Source organism: Peromyscus eremicus, chromosome 5, assembly GCF_949786415.1.
Source record: "Peromyscus eremicus chromosome 5, PerEre_H2_v1, whole genome shotgun sequence".
Classification (NCBI taxonomy): Eukaryota; Metazoa; Chordata; class Mammalia; order Rodentia; family Cricetidae; genus Peromyscus; species Peromyscus eremicus.
In genome coordinates, this window is record NC_081420.1 from 937,832 (window position 1) to 962,876 (window position 25,045).

The following is a 25,045-nucleotide window of genomic DNA, read 5'->3' on the forward strand; positions in this document are numbered from 1 at the left end:
TACAAAAGTGGTACAAAGGGCACCCAAGCATAAAACACAGCAGAGGACAGACTGACTCTGGTGCTGTTTCAATATTGTGGGCACACTGGAAAACCATAGTATACACTGGGTTCAATAGATCCATGGTTTGAGGCCTCCACTGGGGTCTTGAAACATGCATCACAGATAAAGGGCTGCAGCACCACTGCTATTTAAGATAGCCTATAACTAGGTAGGGTGGAGAGCTTCTCTTCATGGCTATACAATCGGTATGGGCACTCTGAAATTTCACTGTTTGGGGATTAGCCTTATTGTAGAAAGATGCAAAGATGTGAGAAAGAAATTGAAAAAGATCTGAGGCAACAGATTTTACTCATAAAACAGTAAATTATTAGGTGTTAGGAAAATATAAATGCTGCAAACAGTGTGTTTTATATACTCCTTCCAAGAATAAAAATATGCCAAACATGGAGAAGAAAAGGTGTTGGCTAATCAGATTTCTGGCTGTCCTCCTCCCTTGAAGCCTTAGTACTGCTGTGCTGTTTTATGAGGTAGTAACCCAGTCACCAACAAGAGGAGAATCCAATAGAGGCCTGGAGGACTTGTCAGCTTGGGGACTAATTATTGCCTTGTTAAACAGTGAAATGGGGTTATTGCAAATTTTGGGGACCAGCAGTTACCATACAAACAAGCTTGAAGAAACTGATAAATTCTTGAATTCAAGAAATAACCAAAAAGAGTAGCTTATGGAAATGCAGACTCATGGAGCCCAGTTACAAGGCAAGAGGAGGAGGGGAAAGGAAAAGAAAAGAACTATAGACTGATAAATGAGCAACAGAATCAGAAAGAAATCCTTTCAGGCCAACTGCCCATCAGACAATGCTACCAACTGGCATACGTCATAAGGTGGCCATAATGTAATATCATACAGAGTGGTTTACAAGTCTGTTCTCTAGGAGTTGGAGAGGTGGTTCAGTGCTAAAGGGCATGCACTTCTCTTGTAGTATAACTGAATTCAGTTCCTAGCATGACATGGCAGAAAATAACTCACTGTAACTTCAGTTCCAGGGAATCTGATGCTCTCTTATTGCCTCTCTGGGGCCTGCACACGTGTTACACATGAACGTACTAAGTATACACGCGCGCGCGCGCGCGCGCACACACACACACACACACATTAAAATAAAAAATTAAAAAGAGATAAAAGCTATCTGAAGTTGAAAACTATGACAACTGAATTTACATGATTCGGCAAAGTATTTGAACTAACAGAAGAGAGAATAAGCAAACTTGAAGCTAAATCTGCAGAAGATGCATATGCTGAAGAAGAGCAAGAACTAAAAATGAAGAGCATGTCAGGGAAATAGTGGTGTCGTTAAGTGCAATAACACACAGGCAAGTGGCGTACCAGAAAGAAAGGAGAGAAAGGAGCAGGGAGAATGTTGGGAGAAATGATGGCTGAAAACTCCCCAAGTTTATTGAAAGAGAGCTGTGTAGCTTTCTTTTTATCTTGCAAAACCATTGTCTGTTCTTGGTAGTGGGATAATGTTCATAGAATGACTGGAGTAATCCCCTTCATATTCATTTGTGAAAGAGCCAATAGGGAATTGGTACAATTTATTTCTCAAATGTTTGGTACGATTTACTAGTGAATCCATCTAGACATGGTGCTTTCTGTTTTGGAAGGATATTAATTATTGATTCATTTTATGTAACAGGTAAACACAGGTGTGGTAGTTTGAATGTAATTGGCCCCCATCATCTCATAGGAAGTGGCACTATTAGGAGGTATGGCTTTGTTGGAGTGGGTATGGCCTTGTTGGAGGAAGTGTGTCACTGTGGGGGTGGGCTTTGTGGTTTCCTATGCTCAGGATACTGCCCCAGTGTGTTAGTTGACTTCCTATGGCCTGCATACCACGATGTTGCCAGCACCATGTCTTCCTGCCATGCTCCCCGCCATGATGATAATGGACCGAATCTTTGAAACTGTAAGTGAGCCATCTCAATTAAATGTTTTCTTTATAAGAGTTGCTGTGGTCATGGTGTCTCTTCACAGAAATATAAACCCTAACTAAGACAACAGATCTGTTCAGATTGTCTATATTTTTCCTGTGTGAATTGCAGTGGGTTGTGTCTCCCGGGCATTGGACCATTTCATCTGTCACCAAATTTATAGGCACAGAGTTTTTCAGAGTATTCCCAAACTTACTGAAATACAGTAACCTATACACTTAGGAAAATCATCAAACTCTAAGTAGAATTGAACAACAACAATAAAAAATTCTCAACAGACATATCATAGCAAAAATGCTGAAGGTTAAAGAAAAAATCTTGAAGGCACCAAGAGGAAACTGAAATTGCAGGAAGATTGACAGCTGACTTCTTGGAAGAAAGAGTGGAGGCTGCAAAGCAGTGGGTGATGTGTTCAAAGTGCTCATGGACAAGATTAGGCTAAACCAAGAACAGGTATTCAGCAAAACTATTTTTACAGAATGAAAGCAAAATAAAGACTTTCTTAGGTCAGGGAAGTCTGAGCGTTTGATGGTGGCAAACTGTCCTTACAAGAAATACTAAAGGGAATTCCTGCGGCTGAGAGCAAGTGACCCCCAAGGTAACTTGAACTCACATACAACAAACAGTAAAGGTACTTATTTAATTATGGAAGGTAGATTAAATGCACATTTATCTGCTTTCTTGTCTGATTTAAACAATTTTTCCAAAATAATATGGATACAATATATTTTCAGATCTACAACACATAAAGATATCAGATTCTTGTGATAATTTGGTAATGATAGCACAAAGATGGTAGAGAGGGCACAGTTCTTTCAGACTACAAAGATGCTAACAGGGTTGTGGTGGTTTGAATGAGAATGGCCCCCATAGGCTCATATATTTGAATGCTTAGTCACCAAGGAGTGGCACTAATTGAAAATATTAGGAGGTGTGACCTCATTGGAGGAAGTGTGTCACTGGAGGTGAACTTTAAGGTTTCAAAAGCCCAGCCAAGCCCAGTGTCTCCCTCTGAATCTGTGGATCAGGATCTCAATGACTTCTGCAGCACCATGTCTGCCAGGCTATCGCTATGCTTCCAGCCACGAGGATAATGGACCAAATCTCTCAAACTGTAATTGAGTCCCGAATTAAGTGCTTTCTTTTCTAAGAGTTGCCTTGGTCATGGTGTCTCTCCACAGCAATAGGACAGTGACTAAGACAAGGGTATTATTATTATTTTTCTTTATATTAATGATCTAAGATATCTAAATAACAGTAGCATCAATAAAAAGGGGGTTCAATGTAACTATACAAGGATACATTTGTTCATCCCTGAAACAATGGTATAAATGAGTACAAACTAGAACTCAGTTCTTATGAGATATGTGCAGTAAACTCTATAGCAACCACTTAAAACAGCTAAAATAAGGTGCTGGATAGACATCCCAGTGATTAAGAGCACTGGCTGTTTCTGTAGAAGACTTGGGTTCAGTTCTCAGCACTCACCTGGAGGTTCACTAACACCTGGAACTCCAGTTCCAGAGGACTCGGTGCCCTCTTCCGGCCTCTGCATGAACAGGGTGCAGGTAAACTCTCATATACATAAAATAAAAATAAATATTTTTAAAAGAAAAGCAATCAGACCTAATAGCTCATAGAACATCTCAAAATAACAGAATACAACATATTATATACATATTCTTTCTAGGTCTACATGGCACACTGTCTATGACAGGTTTCATGTTAAACTCTTTAAAAAAATCTCAGGTTTAAGCCGGGCGGTGGTGGCGCACGCCTTTAATCCCAGCACTCGGGAGGCAGAGGCAGGCGGATCTCTGTGAGTTCGAGGCCAGCCTGGGCTACCAAGTGAGTTCCAGGAAAGGCGCAAAGCTACACAGAGAAACCCTGTCTCGAAAAACCAAAAAAAAAAAAAAAAAAAATCTCAGGTTTAAAAGACAGAAATAATACGAAGTATGTTTCCTGACAACAATTCAGGGAAAGTAGAAACCAGAAGCAAGAAAGAACTTGGGAAACTCATAAATCAATGAACACTGGGCCAACACTCCTAAACAATTAGTGAGTCAGAAGAATCACAAGGAAAATCAGGGCTGGGGGCGGGGCAGTATTGCTCAGTGGTAGAGTGGATGCTTAGCAAGTAGCAGGCCTTGGTTTCCATCTCAAACACCACAAAACAAAATAAGACAGAAACACAAAAAGTGAAATCAGAAAAGAGCTGGAGATAAATGAAAATAAAAGTGTAATGCACTTTATGTGATGCAGTCAAAGCTCAAAGGAACCCCGTGGCTGCAAATGTTTAAATCTCAGGAAACAAAAGCGTCAAGTGTGATGGTGTATAACTGCAACTTCAACACTTTGGAGGTTAAGGTGGGAGGACAGCAAATTTTAGGTCAGCCTGTGCTACATGGTAAAATGGTGTCTCTCAAAACCAAAACAAAATTTAAAAAGATCTGAAATAACCTAATTCTTAAATCAATAACCTAATTCTTAAATCAATAACCTAATTTTGTACCTCAAGACACTAGAAAAAGAAGAATAAAGAGGAAATAATACTGAGTAGAGCAGAAATTATTGGAACATAATAAAGAAAATCACTGAGACCAAAAGCCAATTCTTTAAGAAAATAAAGAAAAGCTGTAGCTAGATTAACCAAGATAAAAAGGGGAAAACCTCTAAATATTAAAATAATAAATGAAAGAAGGCACACAACCATCCAGTTTGTGTTAATAAAATCTATTATAAAGAATACTATAACCAACATATTCCAAAAACAAAATAACAGAAATGGGTCTTTTGAAAGACAGTAATGTAACTGATTAAAAATAGACAATTGTGCATAAACCTCTAACAAATGGAGAAATTAAATTAGTAATAACAAAATTGCTCACAAAGAAAAATTCCAGCCCAGAGGCTTCACCACTGACTCCTAACAACCATTTAAAGAAGAATAAATAACAGTTCTTCACAGAATCTTCCAAAAAATAGAAAAGTTTCCCAACCATTTCAAGAAGTCAGTATTACCTAGATGCTAACACCAAATAAAGACATCAAAGAAAGGAAAATTATAGATCAATGTCTTTTATAAACATGGACACCAAACCCAGTCACATATGAAGTTATAGTCTGTTAAGTGGGATGTATCCCCAGGATATGAAGTGGGTTTAACATCAGATAATTATGCAAACACTGAAACAGTAGAATTAAAATGACCACTGAGCAGATGTAAAGTATCCACAGACTCTAACTCAACACTGCGATGGAAAAGCCCCATGAGCAGTGGAGGAAGTACAAAAGACTTCCTCCAATGGAAGGAAGACATCTCTGTGAAGAGCCCACAACAGACACCATACTTACCACCAAACAACTGGATGCCTCCCCACTGAGATCAGCAATAAGGAGAGAATAGCTGTTCCTAGTACTTTTACTTAACATTTTTCAGAAGTTCTAGCAGAACAGTTAATGAAGAAATGAAAAGTGTATCTGTAGATAGAAAGAAATACAATACTCTACTTGCAAATGACATAGTACTATATAGAGAGAATTCTGAGTGGGAAGTATAGTAAAGTTGGGGATGGGGAGATGGTTCAGTCAGTAAAGGACCTGCCACACAAGCATGGGGAGATGAATTTTTTCTCTAGCACCCACATAAAAGTGGGACACTGTGGCTCTTGTCTATAACCCCAATTCTGAGGACAGGTAGTGAAAGGCAAGTGAATCCCTGGGAGCACATTGGCCAGGTAGCCTATCCAAATTGATGAGCCCCAGGTTCTGTAAGAGACTCTGTTTCAAAATTAATGTGTAGAGCAATTGAGATGCTCACTCATGTGTGCATACACATGAGTGTGCAGCCACATGCACATACACTAATATGTACATGTGGCAGTTTGAAAGAAAATGGCCCCCATAGGCTCATAGGGAGTGGCACTATTAGGAGGTATGGCTTTGTTGGAGTAGATGTAGCCTTGTTGGAGGAAGTGTGTCACTGGGGGTGGGCTTTGAGGTCTCAGATGCTCAAGTCAGGGCCAATGTGGTGCTTTCTCTTCCTTCTGTCTGCCGATTCAGATGTAGAACTCTCAGCTACCTCTTCAGCACCATGTGCTGCCATGCTACCTGCTATGATGACAATGAACTAAACCTTTGAACTATAAACCAGTCCCAATTAAATGCTTTGCTTTATAAGAGTTGCAGTGGTCATGGTGTCTCTTCACCGCAATAGAAACCCTACCCAAGACAGTACATATACACACAAAAATGTTTAGTAAAGTTGTAGTATCTGAGATCAATAACACTGATTGCATTTCTATGCATTTGAAATTAAGACAAGGGAATGATTCAATTTATGATGTCATAAAAATATCTTGGAATAATTTTAACAAAGACATGTGTGGTGTCCTTTGAAGAGTATAAAACATTTCACTGACATTAAAAACAGTTAAATAATTAGAGACATGAGCTCAAAGTGCTGAGATGATGGCACACAAACACCATGGATTCTCTCCACAACCCATTAGAATCCCAGAGGACTTTCTGTAGAAATTGACAAGCTGCCTCTAACACTCACATATAATCATCAAGGATGTGCGGTGTTGGCACAAGGGGAGGCATATAGGGCAACAGAACATAATCGAGTTTCCAAAAATAAACCCAGAAATCTGTGGTCAACAGAGTTCTGACAGTGGTACCAAGGCCACTGAATGGGAGAACGGGCTTTTCAGCAAACATTCTGGGGACTGAATATCTACTTACAAAACATGAAGGAAGACCCCCCTTAAAGCTAACTTAAAATGATTTTTAAAAGACATACAGGTGAAATTAAAAGCCTCAGAAGAAAACAGAAACATAGCCTTGAATTTTACAAGCGATTCTTAGATACGACACCAAAAGCAAGAGCAACAAAAGAAAAAAAACGAATAAATCAAACTTCATAAAAAGTGTATCTGCTACAAATGACTCCACATAGAAAATGTAAAGATGCTGGTCAAGACACATACTCCTGAAATCCTAGCACACAGAAGCTGAGGCAGAAGAATCACAACCAAGTCTAATCTGGGTCACAGAGTGAGAGCCTGTATCAAGAAAACTAAAATGAAAGAAGAAAAAAAAGGGAAGGGAGGGAGGAGGAAGGGAGGAGGGAGAGGGGGAGGAGAGAGGGGGAAGGAGGGAGGGGCAAGGAAGGAAAGGGGAAAAAGAAGAGAGAAGACAACATACATCCCACAAAGTGGGAGAAAATACTTTAAATCATGTGTTTGATAAGGGATTAGTATTGAGAATAAGTAAAAAATGCTCACAACACAATAACAAGATTCCAAACACTGTAGTAATGCTCTGTGAGGAAAATTTCTCCAAGGAAAATGCATAAATGGCCAAAACACATGAAAAGCTATTTGACAATATTGTCCATCAGGGAAATGTAAATCAAAAACCACAAACACAGGGGCTGGAGAGATGGCTCAGTGGTTAAGAGCACTGGCTGCTCTAGAATTCCTGAATTTGTTTCCCAGCACCCACATGGAAGCTCATAACCATCTATAGTGGGATCTGATGCCCTCTTCTGGCATAAAGGCATACATGCAGACAGAGCATTCATATACATTAAACAAACAAACAGACAGACAAACAAATAAATCCCACAAACAAAAGAATGGCTGGAATCAGAAAGTCTGATATTCACAAGTGTTGGCAAATGTCTTACTGAATTTTCAATTGCTATGATCAGATGTCTGAGAAAAGAACTCACAGGAAGAAGGAGCTGGAGGGAGAGACTGTGAGGTAAATATGGCAGAAATACACTGTGTGTGTGTGAAATTATTGAAGAATAAATTTAAAATATGTATGTATATATCTTTGGCTGGTTGTCTCTGGATGTGGAACTGTGGGTGCAGAGGGCTGGCTGTGAATTTCAATCCAGATGTTAAAAAACAATAATGACAGGCTATACTGAGGGAAAAGCTTGTCTCAGCACCATAACTCCAGCAATGTAAGGCACCCTCCACCAACAGAAGCCTGTAGGGCTGCCATCTCCAACGCCCCGTAGGTTGGAGCACTGCTAGAGACAGGCTAGGGGCTGGTGTCACGTCACTCCCTTTTACTGTGAGCAAGAAACTCTTTAGGATCTCCTGCTTTCTGCTTCTTGTTTGCCTCCCAGTCTGTTGTTTTTCTTGACTTAGCTCCACTGCCCTGAGCAGGGGACAGACTGAATTAGAGTCACCATGGAGGTAAGGGATGAGAGGAGAACTGGACCCCCTGCATGTGTAGCTAGAGAGACCTCTGAGTGGAGCTGCTTGTGGTCAGGGTGACTGGCTGGGCCAGGCACTGTCTTGGACCCTTCCCCACCATCCTTGGACTCTCTCACAATTTATCAGCTCCCTATTTTATTTGTACTTTATTCTTTTCCCCCACCCTTTCCATTTGTTTTATATAATGCACGTTTATGTGATAATGGGGCTTGATTTTCTACAATAGGCTTTTTTGTTTGCTTTTGAGTCAAATATACAAAAAGCACGCCAGTGAAACAAATACCAGGGCATTACACTGAACAGTCAGCAAACTTCAGAACTCTTGGACTGGAGGCATTTCCTGAAGTGCCCCCTAAAATCTCCTTCCTCCAGACACCCTTCCCAACCTCCTTTAAAAGTCCAGAAACCAATCCCTGGACCAGAGTCTGTATGGCCCTGTTCTGAGAAGGGCACACTTGCCATTGGAATGCCAGGCTGTCTCACCCTGGGTCCTGGGGAGCCCACAGGCCCTGGGGTTCTGGTCTGGATATGCCACTGGTGGATTCTTCTCAGAGCACTTTGTGTGCTCTGGGCAAACTTCCCCACTCCGCTCTCTTCCCCTCAAATCTTGGGGGATGTCTGAGGACAGAGCCTGTCACAAAGCTTGCCTCATCGACCCTCAGTTTTCTTCCTGTAGTGGCTGCTTCTGCCCCCGACCACCATCACGTATACAGTCCTATCATTTTAGTCCCTTCATCTTTTTCTTTTAAAGATTATACTACAATTGTATCATTCATCCCCATCTTTTCTCCCTCCAAACCCTCCCATATACTTTCTCCCCTTGCTCTCTTTCAAATTTATAGTTTCTTTTTTAAGATTGTTGTTACACACACACACACAAACACACACACACACACACACACAAATACAACCTGCTCAGTATGTACAGTGTTACTTATACGTATGTTTTCAGGGAAGACCATTTGGTACTGAATAAGCAATTGGTGTGCTTTTCCCTCACTCAGCTCGTGTTTAGACACCTGGATCATGGGTGTAGCTTCTGATATTTCTAGGAGACAATCTTACAGCAAACTCCCTGTTCCTCTGGCTCCTTCAATCTTTCCACCCCTCTCCTGCAATTCCCTGTGAGTCTTAGGTGCAGGAGTTGTATTGTAGATGTGTCAAATGGGACTGTGCTTCATAACTCTACATTTTGATCAGTTGTGGTTTTCTGTAATGGTCTCCATCTATTGCAAAGAGAACTTGCCTTGGTGAGGGGTAAGGAGTACACTTATGTGTGGGTATAAGGATGAATGTTTAGAATGTAGTTTGGGATTATGTTGGTTTAATAACATAGTGACTATAGGTTCTTCTCCAAGATTCATGACTTCACCAGCCCCGGGTATTTGGCTAGGTTTCCAGTACCAGGCATGGTTTCTTTCTTGTTGAGCAGGTCTTAAGTCCAATTACAGAGCTGTTGGTTACCATCAAGGTACTTATGCCACTATTGTATGCTTAGGGTTATTTTGCCATGCTGGTTGTTCTTGTGGTTCATAGGCAGCATAGTTGATTCACTTTTTTATGTACCTGTGAAACCCACCTGGGCTGCAAGGCTTCAGAGACTCATCCTCCACCATGGAGGCTACTTGGCTTCTGTCCTCAGAGAACCCCTTCCCTGAAGTTCTGTGAAGCTCTGTTGGTTTGAGTGAGCCTCTAGGAATTTTCTACACATGCCTGGTGTTGCTGGATAACTTCTAATGAGCATGATTATTCCACCTTCCCAGGGTTTATGAGCCAGACAAACTGCAGATTCCTGGAAAGTGAGGTCTGTTGATGCATGTGACATCAAGGGGAGTAAGATGGTTCTGGAGCCCAATATGAATGATTGTAGCCTAGGAGCATAGATTCAGGAGCCCAGTACGAGTGACGGTAGCCTAGGAGCATAGATTCTGGAGCCCAGTATGAGTGACTGTAGCCTAGGAGCATAGATTCTGGAGCCCAGTACGAGTGACTGTAGCCTAGGAGCATAGATTCAGGTTTCCCCAAATACCACAATCCACCCTAGACATGATTATATGAGATTTTATTAGTTACAGAACACAGAAAGTCAGAAATCAAATTGTTTGCCAACTACACTGTGGGCAGGGATGGGGAGCACAGGTAGACAGGTCACAGCAAAATACTGTGGGATGGTCTGTATGTCAAATTACTCTGATTGGTCAATAAATAAAACACTGATTGGCCAGTGGCTAGGCAGGAAGTATAGACGGGACTAACAGAGAGGAGAAAAGAAAGAACAGGAAGGCGGAGAGACACTGCCAGCCACTGCCATGACAAACAGCATGTGAAGATGCTGGTAAGCCACAAGCCACGTGGCAAAGTATAGATTTATAGAAATGGATTAATTTAAGATATAAGAATAGTTAGCAAGAAGCCTGCCACGGCCATACAGTTTGTAAGCAATATAAGACTCTGTGTTTACTTGGTTGGGTTTGAGCGGCTATGGGACTGGCGGGTGTCAGAGATTTGTTCTGACTGTGGGCCAGGCAGGAAAACTCTAGCTACAGCAAAATGGGAAGAACTTAGCTACAGGTTTCAGATGCTGTCCAACTGCTTTTGGATGGATGATAGCTATAGGCCTGCTAAGAATACATCATAAGGTCACAGAGACATTAGGTCAGACACAGGGGTAGGTGGTGGATGGCTTCCAAAGGGATGAAAACTAACCCAAAGTAATCTGGCTTGTGTCTGCAACACTTTCACTCCCCACAATCCTAAAGTCAAAGTCCAGTCATTTTAGAATCTTTAGCACAGGTCCTTCCTTCCTTCCTTCCTTCCTCCCTCCCTTCCTCCCTCCCTCCCTCCCTCCCTCCCTCCCTCCCTCCCTCCCTCTCTCCCCTCACCCTCCCTCCCCTCTCACTCCCTCCCTCCTTTCCCTTCCCCCTTCCTTCCTCCCCTCCCTCTCTCCTTCCCTCCCTCCCTCCCTTCCTTTCTTCTTTCTTCCCTTTATTTTTTCTTTCTTGAGCCTATAGGAAACAATGGCAGCATACACTAGAGTTTTATGTGGACCTAGTGGAGAGGGTAGTTAGGGCTGAGTAGCTCCTGGTTTAGGAGAACAGACTCCCAGAACTTCAATAAGAAAGGTTGCATGTGGCCCTCTCACCAGAAACAGATGACTATCATGGAACCTGGCTCAGGCCTTCCTGGAGAACCTCTATTTGTATTGTCACTGCTAGGGATGTAGGGTCTTCCAGCATCTTTAGTTAAACTATCAGATAACATTTTTTGAGTGAGTTTGTATATGCATGTTTGGGAGTGTCATATATGGGTGTGGTGTATGCATATTTGTGCATTCACAGAGGTGAGAGGAAGTTGTCAGGTGTTCAGCTCATTCCCTTTAGTCAGGTTCCTTCACTGAACCTGGATCTAGGTTGGTAGCCCGCAAGCCCCAGTGATCTACCTGCCCCCATCTTCTAGCACTGGGGTTACAGGTGCATACCTGTAATCCAGCTTCTTATGTGGAATCCCAGCTCAGGTCCTCATGCTTATGTGGCAAGTGCTCTCACTCACAGAGTCATCTCTTCAGTCCCAGAAAACAACATTTAAATGATTGTTGATGTAATTCAAGCCCAACTTTCTTCAATAGATATAACAGCCACGAGGGCTTCTTGAGAGGGCCCGAGGCTCTAATACCATTCATAGTGCTGTTAATATGGAAAAATGCATTCTGAATTCCAGGACGCTAGATGCAAATCAAACCCTTGAAGTAGCTCACATAAGGTAGGAGTTGGGGCTGGTCCAAGAGACCCAACTAAGTCAAATGGCCCAACAGAGGCAGCCTTAGAATGTTTAGCTTCTGATTTTTCAACTTTATAGTTACACAAAAGCAATACAAAGTCAATAGAAATGTACTTTGGGTGTTGAAGTTTAATTCTTTCCCAGGAAAGCAATATGAGATGTGATATTCTTGTGATGCCCAGCTGCAGGCCCAAATGAATGCACATTTGAGGTAGCTAAGCTATATTGTTGGGGGAGTGTTAAACACATCTGTGGGTGGGGCAGGACTTACCACATAGTCATGATATGCAGCCTCAGTTGTCCTGGAACTCACTATGTGGATTAGGCTGGTCTCAAATCCTGATCCTCCTGCCTCAGAAGTACTGAGAGGCATGTGTCACATACCAGGCTTGAGATGCACTGTGAACTTATGTTCTCATTTTATAACCATTTTATCAGCATCATCTTACACTGCTGGGCTGGGGGTGGCTGACTTTACTTCTCAGTGAGAGAAGTGGCAAAGGATTGCACAGCCATCTTCAACTCACAACACACACAAAGCAACCTGCCTGTTGTAAGAAAACCAGCAGAATAAGTACAATGACAGAGAGCAAATGACATTCAGCCTTGGTCCCAGGGAGCCAGAAGAAGTGAGGACCAGGTATACAGGGGTGGCCATGTCTGGCTAGACTAGTGGTTCTCAACCTTCCTAGTGCTATAGCATTAATACAGATAATACCCCTTAATACAGTTCTTGGTGTTGTGCTGACCCCCAACCATAAAATTATTTTCATTGCTACCTCATAGCTATAATTTTGCTACTCTTATGAACCATAATGTAAATATCTGTGTTTTCCAATGGTCTTAGGTGACCCCTGTGAAAAGATTGTTCCACAGGTCAAGAACCAATGATTTAGACAGCTATTTCCAGGCATACTACAAACCCACCACTTCCAGATAACCTTCTACCAGGACACCAAATAAAAATTTCCATGTGAAACCTCTGGGCTTTTTTTTTTCAATGTGTGCTCAACCTTTAAAATAATTTTGCCGGGGGTAAATTGACCCATTAGCTCCCAGTTTTCAACATCTGCCTTCCAGTTTTCATGGGACAGCTCATCTTTTATGCAAAAACACCTGTCAGCAAGGCAGTCATGGGCAACTCATCTACCAGAGAATGTCATTACTTTGTGGTTGGTAAAAGAGAAGTAAAAAAGAACAAGTTAATTACCAAAAGGCTGGGTAGCGGCTGGGGGAGGAAGAGCGCTTCTGTCATTTATTTACTGGTATTTACTTACAGGATGATAAATCAAACTTGGGGCTGGCCAGGAGCAGCCGCCTACCAACAGCTGTGCCAAGCAGATGCTCTTTCGTATGAGCAGCACCTGGGTAGGGCTGCTTGCCCGTGGGTTCCCTTATCTGGTTCCAAGATTCCAAGAAAACATGAGAAGGGACTAGAAGGGAGAAAAAAGAAAGTGGTGTGTGCCCTTGGCAACAGTCCCTGCTGTCTGGACCAGAAGGGAAGGAAGCTGAGAGGGTGTGGGAAACCCAGCTGGAGAAGCCCCAGAGTCATACCAGCTAGAGGTTGTCTTGCCCTTGCTCAGCTCAACACAAAACCAGAGGCTTTTTCTCACCATAGGAAAGAATCAATATTCAGTTCAGCAATGGAATAAACAAAAACCAAAACTGTTGTAGTGTACAGCATCTCTTACTGGAGAGGAATCTGTTTCAAGATACTCAGCAGATGCCTGAGACACCAAACCCTGCAGATACTATATTTTTTCTTATACACACACACCTATGACAACATTTAATTTACAGCATGAATGTAACAACATTATTAAAATAGATAATTATAACAATATACTGTGGCACTGGGATGTAGCTCAGTTGGATGGTAGAAAGCATGCCTAGCATGCACAAAACCCTGGGTTCCATCCCTAGCACCACATAAACAGGTGTGGTGTTACAAGCCTGTAACCCCAGCACTTGAGAGGCAGAGGCAGGAGGATCAGAGTTCAAAGCCATCCTTGGCTGTATTGTGAGTTTGAGGGCAGCCTGGGTTATAAAAAGTACAAATTGAAAAATCTTGTACTTTTTTTTCAGCTCCAACTTCAGGTAGAAGAAATAGTTTGGAAGATACTGTTTGGAAAGAGGAAATGTATTGCTTCCTAAGTATTTTGATGAGTCATGGGGAATGGTGGTCAGGATATCTAAAATTAGGAGTACATTCATTTCTATATGAGGTCAAATACCATGAGCAAAGAGCCTTAGAAACCCAGAAGCAAAGGGGATGCTAGTTTTAATTTTGAGATGGGCTTGGTTGCACAGGCCTGTAATCTCCAGCTTTTCAGAAGACTGAGCAGGAGGATCGTGAGGCCAGTCTGAATAACTTAGAGTCTGTCTCAAAATACAAAGATAAAAAGGACAGAGGTTGTAACTAAGTGGGAGAGTGTTTAAGTGTTAGGCCCTGAGTTCAGTCTCTAGCACCAAAAAACCACAAGCAACAGCAAAAAAGAACTACTTCTGGGGCAGAGGAGGTGTGTACACTTACAGCAGCAAAGCCAGAGGTCAGAGGCGTTGAACACCAAGGCCAGAACTGTGTTCTTACGAGGTCTGGGCAAGTGAGGAAGCACCTGGAAGCAGACTAGCGGAGAATTCCCAACCTAATCTACAAGACAGGTTAATATTAGTGGATGAGCACACAAGGTTTGGAAGCTACCAGGAAGGACAAAGATGAATGGAAAAAGGCTGGGGAGATGTCTTGCTTGGCAACGTGCTTGCTATGCACACATGAGAGCCTGAGATGCAGCACCCACATAAAAGCTGACTGTGGTAAAGAACATCTGTGATCCCAGTGTTGAAAAGGGACGTAGGAGAATCCCTGGAGCTCACTGCCAGGTAGCCTAACTCAGTAGATGAGCTGTAGGTTCAGTGAGAGACTCTGTCTCAGAAAACAAGGCAGGGAGAGATTGAGAGAAGAAACCAGATCAGAGGTGTACTTATGCATGCCCCCCACCCCCACATACCCCACACACTGTGTACTGTGGATCTTTGGTAACATGTCTATTGGTGACTGAGATTAGTCGATTCCAATCCGAGTTTACCATTTCCTTTCTGTCACACTACCTTTCAAAGGAGAAAAGAAGCTTTTGTTTTTGATAAATGCACAAGGGATTTATATTGGGTTGACCTCTGGGCATGTCTGGGTAATTGTTGTAATTAAGTTAATTGATGTGGGAAGACCCAGTTCACTGTGAGCAGCACCATTCCTTAGGCAGGGGCCTTGAACTATATGAGTGGTGAAGTCAGCAGAGCTTAAGTAGGGAAACAAGCAAGCATGTACACGTTTTTTGTCTGCTCTGCTTTTGACTGTGGATGTGATACGACCAGCCGTTTGAAGTTTCTGCTTTAACTTCCCCACAATGATGGAGTGTAGATGTAAGACCGTCTTATTAAATAAGAAACACAGAACCAATGCAAAGAAGAAAGCCAAGAGATCAGAGCTAAGAGCCTTACCCACCTTCTGCAGCTATCCTCTTCAGCCAAGAGACCTCTCCGAAAGAGAGCTACTTTCTGTCTGTTTGTCTTTATATAGACTTTCTGTTCTGCCTTCTCATTGGTTGTAAACCCAACCACGTGACTGCCTCATCACTGCCTGTCTGTACAGACCTCCAGACACACATTGGAGCGTGTGTCTCCAATGCTAGCTGTATCCTTGAACACACAGAGATCTACCTAGCTCTGCCTACCAAGTGCTGGAATTAAAGGCGTGCACCACGAACACCCAGCTCTGCTATGGCTTGTTATTAGCTCTGACCCCTGGGCAACTTTATTTATTAACATACAATTAAAATCACATTTCAGTACAAATAAAATACCACCACAATGGAGCATAACCTAGAACTGAAGGCTGAAATGAACCCCTTTTCCCTTAAGTTGCTTTTTTTTTTCCAGAGTGTTTTATCACAGCAACAGAAATGAAACTAGTGCATTATATATGAAGAGCCAATTTGCTTTTTTTTTTTTTTGAGATGGCCTAGCTATGCAGCCCCAGCTGGCCTTGAACCTGCACCCTGCTTCCACTTCCCAAGTCTGTAGTGTGTGCCACCACATCTACCTGCAAGAAACAACGTCTTAGGGGCTTTCCCAATATCTTGGGTAAAGATAACAATGTATAGAAGGAGTTTTCTTAGGTACGTAGAGTGAGCCATCTCTTAGCAATACTGTGATTGGGAGTGAGTAGTGCTAGTTCTGAGACCCCCATGGTCCCATGGATACAGCTAGCATCTATGGCACAGTACGGCCATTTTCCTAAATCCTGATTAGTTCATGTAAATACAATTTAATTTAACCTCCAGCCAATACCATTTAGCACAATGACAGCCTGAGGGCTTAATGGCCTGGCAACTGAGAGTTGTGGTTGAGTGTTTCCTCTGGGGAAAAAGACAGAGATAAAGCTTTTGGTTCATCATGGAGAGCACTCCAGCCTGCAGACTCACTCTGCCTCTGTGTTTATAGCCATGATCATCCTGTCTGGCCTTCTCTACGAAGTCACCACTTTAGAGCCACAGAAGCATTCAAAAGTGTCACTTTCATTCCCAATGGGTGACTCCAAATTTTGATTTTAGATTATTTTTAAAATTTCCATCCCACAGGGGAACCCTGGGATTAGATAAAAAGGTTATCATCTACTGCAGTTGACCTCCACTGGTGATCAGTTACTCTGAGGTAAATCAAGGCTTCGAAGTTGCCAAGTATCTTTCACACCTCTTGTCGTATCATTTATACACACTATGGAAGAGAGAGAGAGAGAGAGAGAGAGAGAGAGAGAGAGAGAGAGAGAGAGAGAGAGCGAGAGAGAGAGAAGAGAAGGAATGCAGCAGTAACTTTTATTGGCTGCTGAAATGCATTAGGATGCATAGACTTTGAACTGTGTGGGGGAAGATAGCTGGACCTGTAACCAGAATAGCTCGCATCAGGCCCCATCTCAGCTCCCTTAATGAACCTCTGCATTGTTTGATGCCCAGGATTTATTGATGACCTGCAGTGGCCCTCTCCCAGGCCTGGCCTGCTGGGGTGCTTGTGGGGAAAGGGCAATGAACAAGGCCCACTCCCTGACCCAAGCTGCCCCATAAATCAGGCCCTGCCTTGGGCTGTGATGGGGAGCCAGATGGTAGCTGTTATTGCAGGAGCTGACAGGAATCAAGGCCTGTGATCTTCCCGGTTGCTAACAGGCCTGATTTTTTATGGCTGTCAGCGTCCTTAGCGTCCTTGCAAAGGCTGAGGGAGGCATGCAGGGAGGAAGGGAGGGCAGGGCCTCATCACTCTAGAGCTGGGCTTTTTGCTCCCAAGAGGACCAGCCGCACAGGTCTTTCCCTCTTCCTTGCTGACTGGGGGTCTTGGCCTCAGACTATGTTTCTGAAGAGGTTTGTTAGGGTGTGCAAGTGGCAAAGCTATACATAAACAAACACCTTCTAGAAAGGAAAATGGTGACATGCTTCCTTTGCTGATGGCCTGTAGACCTTTAACATCATGACCCTACCTGAGAGAGGACAGCTGGACCTTTCCATTTGAGTGACAGCTGAAACTCGGGGGTGGGAGCTGCTGCTTAGAATGCAGTCTTGCCCCAAACACTGTGGATGCTGAAATAAAAGCAGTTACTATTTAGAGGGCCCAACATTTGGATTCTTTTTTTTCCCCCCAGAATGGATATATAGAAAGTTCAGGAAGGATAAGGAGGGAGAATGTAAGGTGACAGGATTAAAACTAAGGCTTGCCAGACCTAGAGAGAAACTCCTGCCTGCTCGGAGGTATCTGATTAGGGGTATTAGCTGCCGAGATCCGGTCATTAAGGTGGGGTAGACCACAGTGGGTGTAGTGGCCTGGACACCAGCATGGAGGAAAACAGTTTATTAACAGTCCCTGTGTGGTCCAGCGGCCTGCTTCCAACAGGCACAACCTCCCAGCATGAACAGAGCTGGCTGGCCCAGGGCAGCTCTGTGTGGTCAACACCAAGCAGAGCCTACCAACACCCAGAGCAGATAGCAACAGACTCCCAGACATAGCCAGCCAAGTGGTTCATAGGGCAGGAGAGCAAAGCTATTTATTTATCTATGCAGGGCTTGAAGCTAGCCTTGGATCATAGGGAGGCTAAGCTTAAAGATAAAGTAGACATTCCCAGGAAATCACATCCAGAAAGTTCTAGGAGGCATCTAAGTTCTTAGAAACCTTTTAGGCACACTTACACCCCACCCCCACTGTAATTATGTGCTGCAGGCAGGGTGAACCTGCAGCCACATATCCACTTTCAACACTCTGAGCCAGGTGACAGACGGTAAGTGTGTCACAGTTCCATCCCTAGTATCTTGAGAGCCTCACTTCTCACTGTCTCTAGAGGTTTTGTTCATTTGGAAAAGAAAATGACCAAAGTAGGTTAAGAACAATCTGCCAGACATAGGGGCCCCAGTTCACAGAGACAGAAGTGTGTGACAGAAACTGTTCACAGGTGTGTGCCAGGCAACCGAGAACTCAAGCCAGGATATAATCTCCAGAGGCCCACCCCTGCTGACAACCAACCCCACCTGGTGCTATAGCATCACAGCATCACAAGCCAGGGACCAAGTGTTTAAATATGATGAATCTGTAGGATGCATGCCAGATTCAAGCCATAGCCTAGGTCATGTGTGGGGAGCATTCCTGACATTCAGAGTTTACAGTGTAAAGATCTGGATGAAGCCCTGAACAGAGAAGTTGGAGTCTGAAGGTAGTTTCTGCTTCTATTTGCATTTTCTGATGTTGAGATGAGTCCAGCAGCAAGGATGGATGAGGCAGGGTCTAAGAACCATGGTAACAATATGAGTCAATAGCCAATCTCAAAAGTGTAGGTCTTTGACAGCCCAAAAGGCTTCTTTCTAAGGGGACTCAGAAATACAGTGTGCCTGCTTGCCTGCCTGCCTTGTTAGCCAGGAAGCTTGCTTGTAGCCTGACCCTGTTGACACACAAAAAGACCTGGACACAGTAGGGAAGAATGAAACTTTCTGGGACAATGAGCTGCATAAATCTACCTCTCTTAAGTTCTATTAAGTTTGTCACTGTGACACAAAAGAAATGTGACCACATGCTTATGAGGGAGATATGAATTCTGCTGGCTTTTTCCCACTGCACCCAGAACTATAAGAAAATAAATGTCTTGTTTTAAGCCTTTAAGGAAACCAGTGCACCCATCCTTGGGAAATGATTTCTCTCTCTGTTAATCTCACTTCAGTAAAAGTGTTGTTGGGGCTGAGGAGGTGGCTTGTGGGTAAGATAGCTGGCTCTGCAAGGGTGGAGATCTGGGTGCGAATCTGCAGCACCCAGGTTAAAGATCAAGCATTGCTGTGTACCTGTAATCTTGGCATTGAAGATGGAGACAGATGGATCCGAGAGCCCTTTGACCAGCCAGTCTGCCCACAGTGGCAAGCTTCTTGCTCAGTGAGGGGGAGAGCAATAGAGGAAGACATCCTATATTCTCCTCTGATTTCCATACAGACACACATGGGTGTAAGCATGCGCAGACCCACCAAAGAGTAAAGATAAATTAATTACAGAAACAAAAAGAGCTGCCCCCAGGGACCTGGCACTGGTGGTGTCCTGAAGGAGGCAGTGAAAAACAAACTCAAAGCAAGAGTGAAGAACTGACAGGCGTCACACGCATCTGAGAGTTTCACCTAAGGCCAGGCACCGGCAAGGAGACACAATGATGAGTGTGGGGTCGAAAGGCAAGGGGCCCACCTTCATTCTGCCGTAATTCTGCTGACACAGTGACTATTTGGTTAAGGCCTCTATACATCTCTGACTGAGGGGCTAGGGAAATGCTGAAGACTGTTTCCCTAAATGATGAATCTGATTTAAGTAAACAAATGCAGTTTGTTCCTTGCTGAGTGTCAGTTCATATTCCACATACTGAGTGTGGATATGCATACAAGCTGTTGCACAGGAAAGCAGAATAAGGATAAGGAGTCAGAGATCGGGCTTATGCAGGAAGCCCTGGATCATTGAAGCTCTGGGCATGCTGGCACACACCTTGTAATGCCAGCCCTGGGGAGGGAGAGGAAGGAGGATCACAAATCCAAGGTCATTCATGGTTACATAGTAAGTTTGGGGACAGTCTGGGGTATACATGAGACCATGTCTCCAAAAACAAGACAAAACAAAGGGTCAATGAACAATGAGATGGCTCAGTGAGTAAAAGTGCCTGTCTCCACACATGACAAACCAAGTTTGATCCCCAGGACGTTCATGGTAGAAGGAAGGGACTGTCTCCTACACGTTATGTTCTGACCTTATGTGTTTGTGTTCTCTCCCTCTCTCTCTCTCAAACACATACACACACACACACACACACACACACACACACACACACACACACACACCCCAAATAAATAAAATAAATTTAATAAAAAAGAATGAAAGAGTATGTGAATGGCTCTGGGTTGTCTGTTATTCTCTCCAACTCTTGATTTCTTTTATGTAGAAAGGAGATAATTTGCATCCTACCTCAGAATGCTGTTGAAAACATTAATTAACATTGACACTCACTGGGCCCCTGTCATAGTGCCTGGCATGTGACCTATAGCCCCTACTCTATAAAAGTGAAACTATTGTTTTAATCATTAATACTTGGCTGGGCTAAATGTGCAGATTAATTACTATTCCTTTAACTTAGTTTATAATATGATCCAAGGATAACGGAGGCAGCAATGATAAAAACAGCCAGATGATTAATCACCTGTTGTAGCCTAGACACAAATCTCTTATTAAAGTTAAACTCAAGGAGTTTAACTTTCTAGTAACCTTGTAGGTCAGCATGCATGAACTTGGACTTGAACCCAAGTGGTCTGAGCTCAGAGCCAGAGTAAGGGCTTGTCTACACTACTGTCCAGGGCAGATCCTGTCAGAGTCATGTCTGATGACCTTTAAGGGCACAAAAAGCCAATAAAGTCACATTTCTTGATTTTTCACAGATACTTATGGTCAAGGATGCCCTGGGCATTCTCCTGAGGAGATGAAACAGCACTGGCTAATATCTTGGCAGTACTAGCCAAGAAAAACCTTGGCTTCTGGTGGGATCTGGGAGGAGATACAGAGAACAGATGACTTAAGCTGGTGAGGCAGTAATAAGCTTGCTAGGCATTGCTCCAGCATCTTAATGGAGGTAAATCTCCACATTGTTTAGGACCTGCTCACCTTGACATTGTCTTCCAGATGCAGGGTGTCTAGCAGAGTTCACCTTCTACCTGGTAGAAGCAAGAATACCCGTGCTTCCTGGAACTCTAGAGAATATGGGTGCTGGTCTCAGAGCAGACTGCCAAGGGAAGAACATTAGCAACTAAAGAAAAGAGAAGGTTCTAAAACATCAGGAAAAGAAGAGTCAGGGAAGAGAGGTAATTCCAAATATCCCAGTATCAAAGAACAAAATTATTATGATGACTCAGGAAAGAACTGATCCTGGAAGAGACTCTCAACCCAGTTTTCAAAGACAGACAAGAAGTGATGTCAAGTTCCTGTCCATTGTGAGAGTTGAAGCAAAGGGTGTCAAGGATGAGATGCCCTGTTAGGCTCAGGGACTGCCGGTTCTTCTCCAACTCAGGTTACATGTCCATCAATACAACAACAGAATCAGCTACCGGGATCCCCACTGTTTAACACAGAACTGCTGTTTGACCCAGAAATAAAATATTTCTGAGCAGTTTCCAAACGAGTTGAGCCTAGCCTCTTCCTGTTTATCCCTGCTCCTCCTTCCTTCTTCCCCTTTTTTCCTTCTTCTCCTCCCTCCTCCCCCTCTTCCTCCCTTCCATACATCCCCCTCCCTCCCTCCCTCCCTCCTTTCCTCCCTCCCTTCCTCTCTTCCTTTCTTCTTCCCTCCCCTCTTGTCTTAGTTAGGGTTTCTATTACTGTGAAGAGGCACCATGACCACGGCAACTCTTATAAAGGAAAAACATTTAATCAGGATGGTTTACATTTTCAGAGGTTTAGTCCATTATCCTCATGGTGTGACATGGTGGCATGCAGGCAGATATGGTGCTGGAAATGGAGCTGAGATTCCTACATCTTGACTCTCAGGCAACAAGAAGTTGTCTGTCTCACTGGGTATGGCTTGAGCACATATGAGCCCTCAAAGCAGGGACACATTTCCTCCAACAAGGCCACACCTCCCAATAGTGCCACTCCCTTTGGGAGCCATTTTCTTTCAAACTACCACACCTCCCTACCTCTCTTCTTTCCTCCCTCCCTCCTTTCCTCCCTCCCTCCCATTCTTTCTTTGCTTCTCTTCGTTCCTTCTACTTAAATTTCTGTATATTGGAATTATTTCAGTCCCATAGGAAGCAAAGCTAAGGGAGAGGCCTAGCAGCTTTTCAGGAGGTCTCGTGCCCAGTCCACTCTCATCAGTCTGCCACGCACAACAGAAAGGAGCAAAGGCAAGGCTCTGCGGAAGGGACTGAGTCATTTTTGTCCCATTGAGTCCCTTCTGCCCTTCAGCATGGCCTGTCTGTCCTTGGGGCTTATGAGAATCTGAGTATAATTGAGTTCAAACTCAGCATCCACAGGTGGGAGGCTGCAAATTTTCATTGCATGGTGTCTCAGTCCTGGTTTATAAGCTCAGGTGGGTGTTGCTATGGTTATCATTTCCAGTGGATGTTAATATTTTAAAAATCTTATCTCAGCTAGGTGTGCTTTAAATACCAGAGAAAGTCTAACAGAGAATCTGAGGTCACTGAGTAGGATGAAATGGGCTGCATTCAAATAAGCTTCCCTTCCCCTGTCAGTTACCTTAGAAATCCTCAGAGTCAACAGCTCTGGTCTTAGAAATGGCCCATGAAGTGATTCAGTATTGTTGTGGAATATTACTTTAACCGTGTGAAGGTGTGTTACATTTGTTTATGCTGCATTTGTTTAAAGATGTAAGGATGTGTGTTTAATTATGTAAAGATGTGTTGCCTTTGTTTCACCTTGCCTGCATAAGGCACCTAATTGGTCTAATAAAGAGCTGAACAGCCAATAGCTAGGCAGAGAAAGGGTAGGTGGGGCTGGCAGGCAGAGAGAATAAATAGGAGGAGAAATCTAGGCTTGAGAGAGGAACAAGAGGAGAAGAAAGGAGACGAGAACAAGGAGAAAAAGGGGAACATGCCCAGGGCCAGGCAGGCAGGTGGGCAGCTCCCAGCCAGCCAGACATGAGAAGCAGTGAAAGTAAGATACATAGAAGGAAAAGGTAAAAAGTCCCAAGGCAAAAGGTAAAGAGAAACAGGTTAATTTAAGTTAAAAGAGCTAGCCAGAAATGAGCCTAAGCTAGACTGTGTAGCAGGAATCTTAAAAGTTCTTATTAACAAAATCAAACCCAGGGCCAGTTATTGGGGTGAAATGCTGGGTGGTCAGAGAGACAGAACAAGCCACAGCTAACCTCACCTGGCCAACTTCTCAGCTGGTCTTGTTTCCTCAGACTGGAAGCCTCTGTGTCCTCATATCCGAATGGCTCTCAGCTGAACTGTTTCTCAAAGCCTAAAAGCTTAACCAGCCAAATGCTGCTAGTTTCTGGTCCTCATGCCTTATATACCTTTCTGCTTTCTACCACCACTCCCTGGGATTAAAGGCTGCTTTCTGGGATTAAAGGTGTGTGTCACCATGCCTAGCTGTTTCCAATGTGGCCTTGAACTCACAGAGATCCAGAGGGATTTCTACCTCTGGAGTGCTAGGATTAAAGGTGTGAGTGCCACCATTTTCTAGCCTTTGTATCTAGTGGCTGTTCTGTCTCTGACCCCAGATAAGTTTATTAGGGTACACAATATTTTGAGGAACACAATATCACCACAAGACTGAGCATTCAAAACTAATAATATGTCTCTGTGTCATGATTTGGGAGCTGGCTGGTGGTCCAAAAAAAGAAAGCCTGGTACATAGTATGAGCAGGAGCCTCGGGAAAAGGAGGAACCTAACCACACAAAGGGATTTGAGGGCAACCTAACTAACAGGAACCCAGGACAGAGACTGAACTACAGAGGGATCTGGGCAAAGCTGACTGATGCCCTCCTTAGCATTATTTGAACGTTCTGTTCAATCAGTCTTTCCTCCCTCCTCCCTCCCTCCCTCCCTCTTTCCCTCCTTCCCTCCCTCCTCCCTCTCTCCCTCTCTTCCTCTCTCCCTCCCTCTCTCCCTCCCTTCCTCCCTCCCCTTCCTTTCTTCTTCCTTCCTTCCTTCCTTCCTTCCTTCCTTCCTTCCTTCCTTCCTTCCTTCCTTCCTTCCTCACCTTCCTTTCTTCATTCACTCATTCATTCACTGATTCTTTCAGGCAGTGCTCCTTCCTTTTATCCCTTTCAGGAGGGATTCAGTTGATGGCACATTGAAGGACAAAGGCATGAATGTCATCATAAACTAGGGCATCACATGAGAAGGCAATGTGAAGCATGCAGCTAACAGGAAAACTGGACAGCAGAGTGTCATTTTCTCAGTTTAGCACTCTAACTCCAACTGGCCTGCTTCATGGATTTTTGTTCTCCTTGGTGAATGTGCACTTTTTTTTTGTGTATATATTTATTATGCATAATATGATGTTTTGAAGCATGTACACAGAATTCAATAGTCTCAAGTGTAATTTTTTAATGTTTTCTTTAAAATGGGATGGGATGAAGCACCTTGTTTATTTACATATATCCCACTGTGGATGACATAATGGTGGGATTAGGAAAAGAGGAGAGAAGTTGCTCAGTGTGAAGACAGAGAGAGGTAATGGGATGGGTCTGATGAGAAATGCAATAGAGAACGAATCTGGAAAGGGGGAAACACAGAGAGGAAGACATGGGGCATGAGCAGTAGGAGCTCCTCAGCTGGGCTCCCAAAGCGGCCCAGGCAGCAGTAGGTCCAGTCCTCTACCAAAATGCTCTGTAGTCTTTGCCTCCTCATTTGTGACTTTGTGCATTAACTACCATCTACTACACAAAGAAACTTCTCTGATGAGGTCTGAGAGCCGCACTAATTTATAAGTGTAGGAGATAAAAATTTAGAGGGCAGTTAGATACTATAATACA